The sequence below is a fragment of the Hemitrygon akajei genome, unplaced genomic scaffold, assembly GCF_048418815.1.
Source record: "Hemitrygon akajei unplaced genomic scaffold, sHemAka1.3 Scf000092, whole genome shotgun sequence".
Taxonomy (NCBI): Eukaryota; Metazoa; Chordata; class Chondrichthyes; order Myliobatiformes; family Dasyatidae; genus Hemitrygon; species Hemitrygon akajei.
The window spans coordinates 1,250,210-1,262,297 of record NW_027331978.1 but is presented as its reverse complement, the minus strand read 5'-3'; the positions used below and the strand labels follow the sequence as shown (position 1 = coordinate 1,262,297).

Here is a 12,088-nt window from a genome sequence, read left to right as displayed (position 1 = left end):
TGTCGGATATGTAGACCAGAACCGTATGCGTTGACTCTCCGCTGTCAGATATGGAGACCAGAACCGTACGCATTAAGACTCCCCGCTGTCGGATATGGAGACCAGAACCGTACGCGTTAAGACTCCCCGCTGTTGGATATGTAGACCAGAACCGTATGCGTTGACTCCCCGCTGTCAGATATGGAGACCAGAACCGTACATGTTAAGACTCCCCGCTGTCGGATATGGAGACCAGAACCGTACGCGTTAAGACTCCCCGCTGTCGGATATGGAGACCAGAACCGTACGCGTTAAGACTCCCCGCCGTCGGATATGGAGACCAGAACCGTACGCGTTAAGACTCCCCGCCGTCGGATATGGAGACCAGAACCGTACGCGTTAAGACTCCCCGCCGTCGGATATGGAGACCAGAACCGTACGCGTTAAGACTCCCCGCCGTCGGATATGGAGACCAGAACCGTACGCGTTAAGACTCCCCGCCGTCGGATATGGAGACCAGAACCGTACGCGTTAAGACTCCCCGCCGTCGGATATGGAGACCAGAACCGTACGCGTTAAGACTCCCCGCCGTCGGATATGGAGACCAGAACCGTACGCGTTAAGACTCCCCGCCGTCGGATATGGAGACCAGAACCGTACGCGTTAAGACTCCCCGCCGTCGGATATGGAGACCAGAACCGTACGCGTTAAGATTCCCCGCCGTCGGATATGGAGACCAGAACCGTACGCGTTAAGACTCCCCGCCGTCGGATATGGAGACCAGAACCGTACGCGTTAAGACTCCCCGCCGTCGGATATGGAGACCAGAACCGTACGCGTTAAGACTCCCCACTGTCGGATATAAATCTCAGGGCATGGAATGTGATTAATGACCCTACAACAGGGGACTGAATAAATAGTTAGTCTAACAATTCTAATCAGACACACCATCTTCTCACCTTTCTCCCTCATCCCTGGCTACTTACCCCGTGTCCCTCACCACTCCCTCCTCACAGTCCCTCTTCCTCATAGGGCCCTCTACTCCAGCCCTCCCTTCTTGCTCCCTCTCTCCCTCACTGTCTTGCCTCTCCCATACCTCTTCCTTATCATCGCCCCTCTCAATCATCCTTGCTTCCTCACCACCTCTCACCCTCTCCCTTCCCTCTTCCCTATCCCTCTCAGTTATGCTGCTACTCAACCAGCCTCCCACTCTCTTTCGCCCCTTTCCTCACACTCTCCTTTTTCACCTCTCTCTACTCCTCTATTAGCAAATAGTACTCCTCTCTTGTGTCTCTCTTCACCTACTCACTCTCTCATGCCTCTCTCTTCATTTCTCTCACACTCTCTCCCCTTCTATCCACTCTGTTTCTCTTCCTTTTCCATTCTCTCTCCCATCCCACAATCCCTGTCCCTACCCCTATCATCCGCCACCTCACTCTCAATCTCAGTCACCCTCTGCCTTCTCATCTCCATCTCCTCCGCTCTCACGCACCCTCTCACCTCAATCAAACTTTTCTCTCTCACTCAGTCACCTCCACCACTCTGTAACCTCCTCCATTTCCAGCTTTCTCTCTCTCTATCTCTCTCCCTACATTCCACCACCCCCACTCTCCCAAACACTCTCACTGCTGGCTCCCGTATCCCACACTGTTGGACCCTCTTTCTCACCCTCTAAATCTACCAGTCACCACTCACATTCTCCCTCTTCACTCTCTGTCAGTCCTCCTCCTCCTCCCCCTCTCTCCCATCACACCCCGTGCTCTCCACCTCATCCCGTACAGTGGTATGCAAACGGCTGGGCACCACTGGTCAAACTTCCTGTTACTGTGAATAGTTAAGTGAGTAGAGGGTGAACTGGTCTCCAAAAGTCATAAAGTTAAAGATGAAACATTCTTCAACATTTTAAGCAATTTAGTGTATTATTTCTGTTTTGTACAATTTTCGAGTGAGAAAAAGGAAAGGAGCACCATGGAAAAGTTTGGCCACCCCAAGAGATTTGAGCTCTCAGATAACTTTTACCAAGGTCTCAGGCCTGAGTTAGCTTGTTAGGGCTATGGCTTGTTCACAGTCATCGTTAGGACAGGCCAGGTTATGCAAATCGCAAAGCTTCATAAATACCCTGACCCCTCAAACCTTGTCCCAACCATCAGCAGCCATGGGCTCCTCTAAGCAGCTGCCTGGCACTCTGAAATTTAAAATAATTGATGCTCACAACGCAGGAGAAGGCTATAAGAAGATAGCAAAGCATTTTCAGGTAGCCGTTAACTCAGTTCGCAATGTAATTAAGAAATGGCAGTTAACAGGAACGGTGGAGATCAAGTTGATGTCTGGAAGACCAAGAAAATTTTATGAGAGAACTACTCATTGGATTGCTAGAAAGGGAAATCAAAACCCCTGTTTGATGTAAAAAAACATTCAGGAAGATGTAGCAGACTCTGGGGTGGTGGTGCGCTGTTCTACTCTGCAGCAACACCTGCACAAATATGACCTTCATGTAAGAGTCATCAGAAGAAAACCTTTCCTGCATCCTCACCGCAAAATTCAGCGTCAGAGGTTTTTCTGACATTGAGGGAGAGGTTGTTTTCTTGACACCAGACAGATGTTGTTCAGACCTCAGATACAGTCAGCAATCAAATGCTTGAACATGGTGTGGTGGATGTGTTGAGCTGTGGAAATCACGATGCAAGAAGCATTGTAGGAAAGCCAGATGAGCCCAGGGCATGGAATTATGATATCATAGGCATTACTGGGAATTGGTTGCACCCAACAGTCTGAGGGATTTAGAGGAACCAATTTGTAGAGAGTTCATAGACTATACCAAGTAACAAAAGTTGATATTGTAAGTGATTTTAACTTTCCGTATATTGACTGGGACTCCCATACTGTAAAAGGACTAGATGGGGTAGAGTTTGTCAAATGAGCCTTAATCAGTACGTAAAACATCCGGCGTAGAAGTGTGCAATAAGCTGTTGGGAAACGATCCAGGGCTGGTGACAGAAATTAGTGTATGGGAACACTTTGTGTCTAGTGATCATAATGCCATGAGATTCCAAGTAAGTACAGAAAAACAGAGGCCTGGACCTCTCTTGAGATTCTAAATTGGAGAAAGATCAATTTTTATGGTATTTTCAAGGATTTGACAAGTGTGGATTGGGACTGGCTGTTTTCTGGCAAAGGAGTATTTGGTGAGAGGGAGTTCTTCAGAAGTGAAATTCTGAGGGTGTAGAGGTTGTACGTGCCTACCAAAATAAAAGTTGAAAGGTAACTGGTGCAGGGAACATCTGTTTTCAACAGGTATTGAGGCCCCAGAAATTTTGTTCCTCAAAATTCCTCAGGCTGTTGGGTGCTACCAAGACACATTAATGACTACAATATCATATTTCCACACCCTGAGCTCATCTGACTTTCTTTAGTTGTCTTTTGTTGGTTTCTGAAAGCTTCCCAATGTTTTTAGCTCTTTTGTTTGCCCTCTCTTTGGCTTTTATGTTGAGTTTGGCTTCTCATTTCAGCCATGGTTGTGTCCTCCTGCCTTTCCATTACTTCCACTTCTTTGGGATGTATCGATCACTCAGCTCCCGAGTTGCTCCCAGAAACTCCAGCCATTGCTGCTCTGTTGTCACTCCTACCAGATTCCCCTTCCAGTCAGGTTTGGCCAGCTTCTCTGTCACAGAATCATGGAGAAGGTCAGAACAGAAACATGCCCACTCTGGACGATCAGAATGGTAATCTATACGGGAGACAAAATAGATGGGGGAGGTTTTAAATAGTAGTTTTGCATCTGTATTTACTCAGGAGATGGACACAGAGTCTGTAGAGGTGAGGCAAAGCAGCATCAACTTCATGTACCCTGTACACGTTACAGAGGTGGAGGTGTTTGCTGTCTTTTGGCAAATTAGCATGGATCAATCTCCAGGGCCTGACAAGTTGTTCCCTAGGACACTGCGGAAGACAAGTGCAGAAATTGTCGGGGCACAAGCAGAGATATTCAAATCTTCCTTAGTGACAGGTGAGGTACTGGAGGATTGGAGGACAGAAAATGTTGTTCCGCTGTTCGAGAAGGGCTGTAAGGATAAACAAGAAAATTCTATGTTGGTGAGCTTGACATCAGTAGTGGGAAAGTTATTAGAACATATGTGCAGGATCCGGATATGTAAGCATTTGGATCGATGTGGTCTGACTAAGGATAGACAGCATGGCTTTGTGCATGGTAGGTCATGTCTAACCAATCTTACAGAGTCTCTCGAGGAAGTTATCAGGAAAGTGGTTGAAGACAAGGCAGTGGATGTTGTCTACATGGACTTTAGCAAGGCACTTGACAAAGTCTCATATGGGAGTTTGGTCAAGAAGGTTCAGTCACTCAGCAGTCAAGATTAGACAGTAAATTGGATGAGACTCTGTCTTTGGGAGAAGCCAGAGTGTGGTAGCAGATGGTTGCCTCTCTGACCGGAGGCCTGTGTCTAGTGGTTGCCACAGGGATCAGTGCTGGATCTGTTGTTGTTTGTCACCTATATCAGTAATCTGGATGATAAGATGGTTAGGGATCAGCAAGTTTCTGGATGAAACCGAGACTTGGGATTCAGCGGACTGTGAGAAGACTATCATGGCTTGCAGTGCGAACTGGACCAGGTGGAAATATGGCTTGAGAAATGGAAAACAGAATTCAATGCAGACAAGTGCGAGGTGTTGCATGTTGGTGAGACCTACCAGGGTGGGTCTTACGCAGTGACTGGTCGGGCATGGAGGAGTGTTGTTGAGGAAAGGGATCTGGGAATACAGGTCTATATTTCACTAAAAGTGGTGTCACAGTTTGATAGGGACAGAAAGAAAGATTTTGTCACATAGTCCTTCATAAACCAAAGTACTGAATGGTATGTTATGTTGACTTTGTACAAGACATTGGTGAGGCCTAATTTGGAGTATTGAGTGCAGTTTTGGTCAGCAACCTACAGGAAAGATATAAAGACTTTGAAAGAGTTCAGAGAAAATTCACAAGGATGTTGTCAGGTCTGGAGGACTTGGGTTATAAGGAGAGATTGAACAGGTCAGGGAACGTAGAAGATTGAGGGGAGATTTGATGCAGTTATATGACTATTTAGAGGTTTATAGATACGGTAAATGGAAGCTGGCTTTTACCACTGAGATGGGGTGGGACTACAACCAGAAGCCATGGGTTAAGGGTGAAAGGTGAAATGTTAAGGGGAACATGAGGGGAAACTTCTTCGCACAGACGGTAATCTGGGTGTGGAATGAGCAGCCAGCACAAGTGGTGCAAACGAGCTCGATTTCAACATTTAAGAGGTTTGTGTAGGTACCTGGATGGTAGGGGTACAGGAGTAGAAAGTTTAAATAGTTCAACACAAACTAGATGGGCCAAAAGGCCTATTTCTGTGTTGTACTTTTCCATGACTGTGACAGAACCTTAAATAATACTAATATTCACTCAAATTCATTTTAACAGCTGCGCAGACCAACCATACATCTTGAGTAGGAGATATTTAAGGAAAGGTACCTCAATTCCGGAGTCTCTCCGGTTAGCGGACGATTTCCCTCCATGCCTCTCTGACGTCATGGGCAACCACATACGAGGCAAGTATGCCATTGCCTTCTGCCGGGTGAGGTTCCAAAGAGATCACCAGCTGGTAACCCAGCACGGATGGAAAGCGTGCAGGGGAGCCGGCTGGATTCGAACTCAGGACCTTTCGTCCCGAAGTCTGGCACTGATGCCACTACGCCACCAGCCAGGTCAGGAGATATTGACATGGCATTGAAACTGTGGCACTTTAAATTAACATTACATAAAGGAAAACCCTAGCTGCACATCAGCAAAGGCTATTTGCATGAGAGGGTTTCTGTTACAGTGGGGCCAGGCATCCTTGCAGCTCAGTGGGAACAGGGAATAATGTGAATGGACAGAGTCAAACAGAGCCAAGTCTCAGATTGGAGATTCCAGAAATGCCCCATTCTTATAGAGCATCAGAGAGTTTGAGGGTCATTCCAGACACCAGCACTGTGTAGAGTTAGAAGGTGATTTCTCTCTCCAACTTGGGTTGAACCTCACTGTAACAGTGTGATGTCAGATCACACCTTGGCAACTCAAGTGATCTAATCTCAAATATTCTCCTTCACCCACTGATGGATTTTTAAATCTTTTTACAGGTTAAAATCGACAAGGAATTTGTCTATGGGAATTCAAACGCAACACACCAGTTGCGCTGTCTCTGTCTAGATATTTAAGGAGCAAGGGATTCAATCAACCATCCTTCCTGCTCAGACTGTCGGGAGGGGTTCACTCAGTCATCTGACCAACTGGCGCGTCTGTCATTTTACACAGGGGAGAGGCCATTCACCTGCTCAGACCGTGGGAATGGATTCACTCGTTAATCTCAACTGAAGTTACATCAGCAAGTTCACACTGGGCAAGGCCATTCACCTGTTCTGTGTTTGGGAAGGGATTCAGTCAGTCATCCCATCTGTGGACACACCAGTCAGTTCACACTGGGCAGAGGCTGGTCATCTGCTGATTTTTTGTGGAAGGATTCACTCGGTCATCTGACCTAATGGCTCACCAGCAGGTTCACACCAAGGAGCGGCCATTTACCTGCTCAGACTGTGGGAAGAGATTCACCTACTCATCCCAACTCAAGTTACACCAGCGAGTTCACACTGGTGAGAGGCCATTCACCTGCTCAGACTGTCAGAAGGGATTCACTCAGTCATCTCACCTACTGGCACACCAGTCAGTTCACACTGGGGAGCGGCCATTCACCTGCTCAGACTGTGGGAAGGGATTCACTCATTTATACAACCTACAGTGTCACCAACAAGTTCACACTGGGGTGAGGCCATTCATTTGTTCAGACTGTGGAAAGGGATTCACTCGATCATCTATCCTACTTGCACACCAGCGAGTTCACACTGGGGAGCGGCCCTTCATCTGCTCAGAATGTGGGAAAGGATTTACTCAGTCATCGGAACTACTGGCACACCTGTCAGCTCACACTGGGGACTGGCCATTCACCTGCTCAGACTGTGGGAAGGGATTCACTTCATCATCTGATTTACAAAAACACAAGTCAGTTCACACCGGAGAGAGGCCTTTCACCTGTTCAGACTGTGGGAAGGGATTCACTCAGTCATCCACACTGAAGGTACATCAGCGAATTCACACTGGAGAGAGGCCATTCACCTGCTCAGACTGTGGGAAGGGATTCACTCAGTCATCTCACCTACTGAGACACCAGTCAATTCACACTGGGAAGAGGCCGTTCACCTGCTCAGACTTTGGGAAGAGATTCTCTCAGCTATCTCCACCAAATGTGCATCATTGAGTTCACACAGGGGAGAGGCCATTCACCTGCTGTCAATGTGGGGAAGGATTCACTCAGTAATCTAACCTTGTGATACATTACAGGGTTCACACTGGGGAGAAAGTTTCGATAAGCTGCATGCTGGATATTTGTCCATCACCATTGCAGAATGCAATTTCGAGAGTGACTGTCGGTGCTGAACTCTGCAATTATTGCTGCTGCTCACCACACCCAGTTCTGCACCCTGGTCACTGGGCATGGGAGGAGTTTCTTCTGCTGCACATTCACCTTTAATGGGACTGAAGTTTAATACTCTGGATATGTGACAAATAAATCAGTTCTATATTAAACTCTGTCTCCGGTACTTAGCGAATTTATAACACACCTAGTGTACAGTAGAGAGTCAACTCAGGCTTGCTGGACCCTGCCAGTTATTCTGTTCCATCACAGTACTTTTAAATCCTCCCCTGTTGTTCATCTCCTGCTCTCCCTGTGGTGTTGGGATCCAAACAGTCACCACTCTGTGGGTGAAGAGGTTTCCCTTGAATTTTCTGCAGACTGAAGAAGTCGAGCTGCCTGCAGTTCTGTCAGAGATGTTCTTCGCCCCTCAAATCTCTGGGCTGAGGAAGAATGACATTGAGGGTTAACCTCCTTATTCAGGGCTCATTTCCACATTATGGGTCATTTTCAGGGCAGAGTTTGGGGCTCTGGACGATGGTCAGGGTACGAATGTACGATGAGGAGTAGGGAATCAGCAGCGGGGCATGGCAAAGAATGACAGAGTAGCAATGCTTGGAAGCTGATAGACAGAGAAAATCTTCTGTTTGTCTGACTAATGACGCAAACAATACCTGTGGAGAGGTGATCCACTGGTCGAGGAATATGCGTGTGTTGGGAATGGTTTTATCTATTGACAGAAGAATACAGCAAGAAAACAGAGGGAAGTTAGAGGATTGGAAAGCTTTTAGATAACCAACAGGAGACAACTAAAAAAAAACACTGGAGAGACAAGATGAAAAATTAAGGTAAGTGAGCCAATAATATCAAGTATCAAAAGTTGTTCAGATACATAAAGAGTCAAAGAGAGGCAAGAGTTGATATTGTACCGCTGGAAGATGATGTTGGTGAGTTAGTCATAGAGCAAAGAAATAGCGGTCGAATGTAATAAGTATTTTGTGTCAGTCTTCACTGTTTAAAACACTAGCAGTATAAGACCATAAGACATAGGAGCAGAATTAGGCCATTCAGCCCATCAAGTCTGCTCTGCCATTCTATCATGGTTGATCCCGGTTCTCACTCAACCCCACGCACCTTCCTCCTTGCATATCCTGTAATGCCCTGACTGATCAGCAAACTATAAGCTTCTGCCTTAAATGTACCCACGGATTTGGCTCCCACCGCCATCTGTGTCAGTGAATTCCAGATGTTCACTGCTGTCTGACTAAACAAAATCCTCCTTAACTACTCTGAAAGGTCGCTCCTCAGTTTGGAGGCTGTGCCCTCTGTTATGGCTACCCCCACCATACGAAAAGTCCTCTCCTCATCCACCTGATCCAGACCTTTCCACATTCGGTAGGTTTCAGTGAGATTTACCCCACACCACTCACATTTATTAAACATATGTCAGTGCAGGAGTACAGCCCCAAGGCTGGCAAACGCTCCTCATATCTTAACCCCTTTATTACCGGAATCATCTTCTTGAACACCCTCTGGACTCTCTCCAACAACAACACACCTTTTCTGAGATATGCATCCCAAATACTCTCAGTGCGGCCTAAGTAGTATCTTATAAAGTACCAGCATCATCTCCTTGCTTATAGATTCTACTTCACTTTAAATAAATGCCAGCATTGCATTTGCCTTCTTTACCATAGGCTCAACCTGTAAATTAACCTTCTGGGAGTCTTGCCCGAGGATTCATATTTCCTTCTGTACTTCTGTTGTTTGAACCTTTTCCCCAATCAGATAATAGTTCACTATTGTTCCTTTTGCCAAAATGCATTATCGTACATTTCCCAGTATTGTATTCCATCTGCCACTTTTTTGCCCGTTCTTGAAATTTGTCTGTGTCCTGCTGCAATCGGATTACTTCCTCAGCACTACCAACGCCTCCACCTATCTTTGTATCATCCACAAACCTTGCCACAAAGCCATCAGTTCCATTATCCAACTCATTGACAAACTATTTGAAAAGTAGCAGTCCGAATACTGACCCCTGTAGACCACTAGTCACTGCTAGCCAACCAGAAAAGGCCCCTTTTATTCCCACTCGCTGCCTCTTGGCTGTTAGCCATTCGTCTGTCCATGCTAGTATTTCCTCTGATTTTTATCCTGTTAAGCAGTCTCATGTGTGACACCTTATCAGATGCCTTCTGAAAATCCAAGTAAATGATATCCACTGCCTCTCGTTTGTCCATCCTCCTTATGACTTCCTCAAAGATCTGTAACAGACTTGTCAGGCAAGGTTTCCCTGTACAGAAGCTATGCTGGCTTTGACTTATTTTATCATTAGTCTCCTCGTACCCCAAAACCTCAACTGTTATATTAGACTCAAATGCTTTCCCAGCCACTGAGGTTAGGCTAACTGGACTATAATCTGCTTTTTTTTCAGTTGCCTGGTGCTGGATTTTAAAAGAAACCCAATTATCTAACTTCCTACTCACTTTTGCTACATTATATGCACTTTCCTTGGCTTTTATACAGTCCTTAACTTCCTTTGTCAGCCGTGGTAGTCTAGCCCTGCTGTTTGAGAACTACTTCTGCCAGACATATCTATCCTGTACGTTATGAACTATTCTCAGAGACGTCAGCCACCTGGGGAATCACCTCTCTCATGCCTCTGTAATACACTTTATTCCATTGCCATACTCCGCATGTGACCTATGCTTCTCCCTCACAAGTTGCAGTGGGAATTCAATCAAATTAAGATCACTGCCTTCTAATGGTTCCTTTACATTATCCTCCCTAATAAGATCTGGGTTATTAAAAAACACAAAACTAAGATAGCAGTTCCCTGAGTAGGCTCAACCATCAGCTGCTCTAAAAAGCCATTTTGTACACATTCCATCTCTTGCGATCGGACACAAATCTGACTTTCCCTATTCTCCTGCAGATTGAAGTCACCCACTACAATTGTGTCATTAAATTTATTGCATAAATGCCAAACATTCAGCAGTATCTGGGACAGAAGTGAGGATACATGCTTTTACCAAGGAGAGAAGGTGTTTTTGAAGCTGAAAGGCCTGAAGGTAGATAAGACTCCTGGACCAGAAGGTGTACACCCCAGGGTTCAGAAAGAGGTAGCTGAAGAGTCTGTGAAGGCATTAGAGTCAAAGAACACTACAACCCAGGCAAACCCCTTTCAGCCAAAGTAGTCCGTGCCAAAACATTAATCTGCCGAGTTCCAACAACTTCCACCTGGACCATAGACCTCCATATCCTTCTCATCCAGTGACCTAAGCAAATTTCTCTTAAAGATTACAATCGTCCCTGCCACTTGCTCTGGCAGCTCGGTGCACACTCTCCCCACCTCTGAATGAAGAAGTTCCCCCTTAGTTTTCTCTTCAAGTGATGAGTAATGATCTATCAGAAATCACTAGATGTTGGAATGGTTTTTGGCGGACTAGAAACTTGCCAATGTCACTCCACTCTTTAAGAAGAGAGGGAGGCAGAAGAAAAAAAAACAATGGACAACAAATGTTTTGCTTCCTGAAAACCTTTAGGTGTATCTTATGAATTTTGGGCTACTGATCATGAAAATCACCATGGAATTTCCCTATCACGCACCATTTTTTGAAATCACTTATGTTTATTATTTCAATTCATAATTCAGGTCAATTAAAATGTTACCTGCAATGTAAGCTGGAAAGTTTCCTATCTTGTTCAGGCATGCTTGGGCATACTTAGCCGGCGCGGCTGCTGCATGGCAGGACAGGTTTCAGTAATAATTATTGGGTTCAGGACTGTAAGGATGGAATTTGCTATCACCAGGCACAAAAAATTCTATTAAGGATTTTGATATTTGAGACGGATGCTTCCCAGAATAAGCATTTTTATTGGTCCACAAATCAAACAGGTCATCAATGACAGGCAATTTGAAGAATTTCTAGTGGGACTGGAGAAAACGACATGGAAGGTATTCAAGGAAGTTGTTGAAATTTTCTCGGCATCAACAGAGCACCAAGCTTCATGCAGCTGGTTGAAACCATGCTTCAAGCATATAAAACCATGAAATGCAACGTGTCACTAAAGATTCATTTTCTGCATTCACATTTGGACTTCTTCCCTGCAAATCTTGGTGCTGTTAGTGATGAGCATGGTGAAAGTTTTCACCAGGACACTGCGGTCATGGAGAAAAGATACCAGGGCAACTGAATCCAGCAATGCTGCAAATTAGTGTTGGACACTTAAGCGAGAAGCCTCAGACACTGAGTACCAATGGAAATCATTAACCAAGTATTTTTAACTTGGTTGCACTATTGCAAAGCATCAGCACCATTATGCAATTAAAGACAATATGTTCAATAAAAGTTAATTTGTCGTTTTTCCAAATTCCTGCGTGATACAAGTAGTCTTAAATTTTATTCGTGTTCATCTTCAAGCAGTTTATCATAAACAAAAAAATTCTGAGGAAGCAACACTTTTGAAAAAAAAAATTGTTGTCCAGTGAAATTATAGGACAGTTAGTCTGATCTCAGTGGTCAGGAATATGTTCGGGTGTATTAAGGGTGAGTTTTTTGGGTACTGTAATTGTGGAGGCATGATGAAGTAGGACAAAGTCAGCAGAATTCCTTTGCAGGGAA

General features: G+C 45.3%; 1 pseudogene; it reads left to right on the top strand.

Annotated features, from left to right (window-relative positions):
• The window catches only part of LOC140722893 (uncharacterized), a 29,385-nt pseudogene that overhangs the window by 4,138 nt on the left and 13,159 nt on the right, over positions 1 to 12,088 (top strand).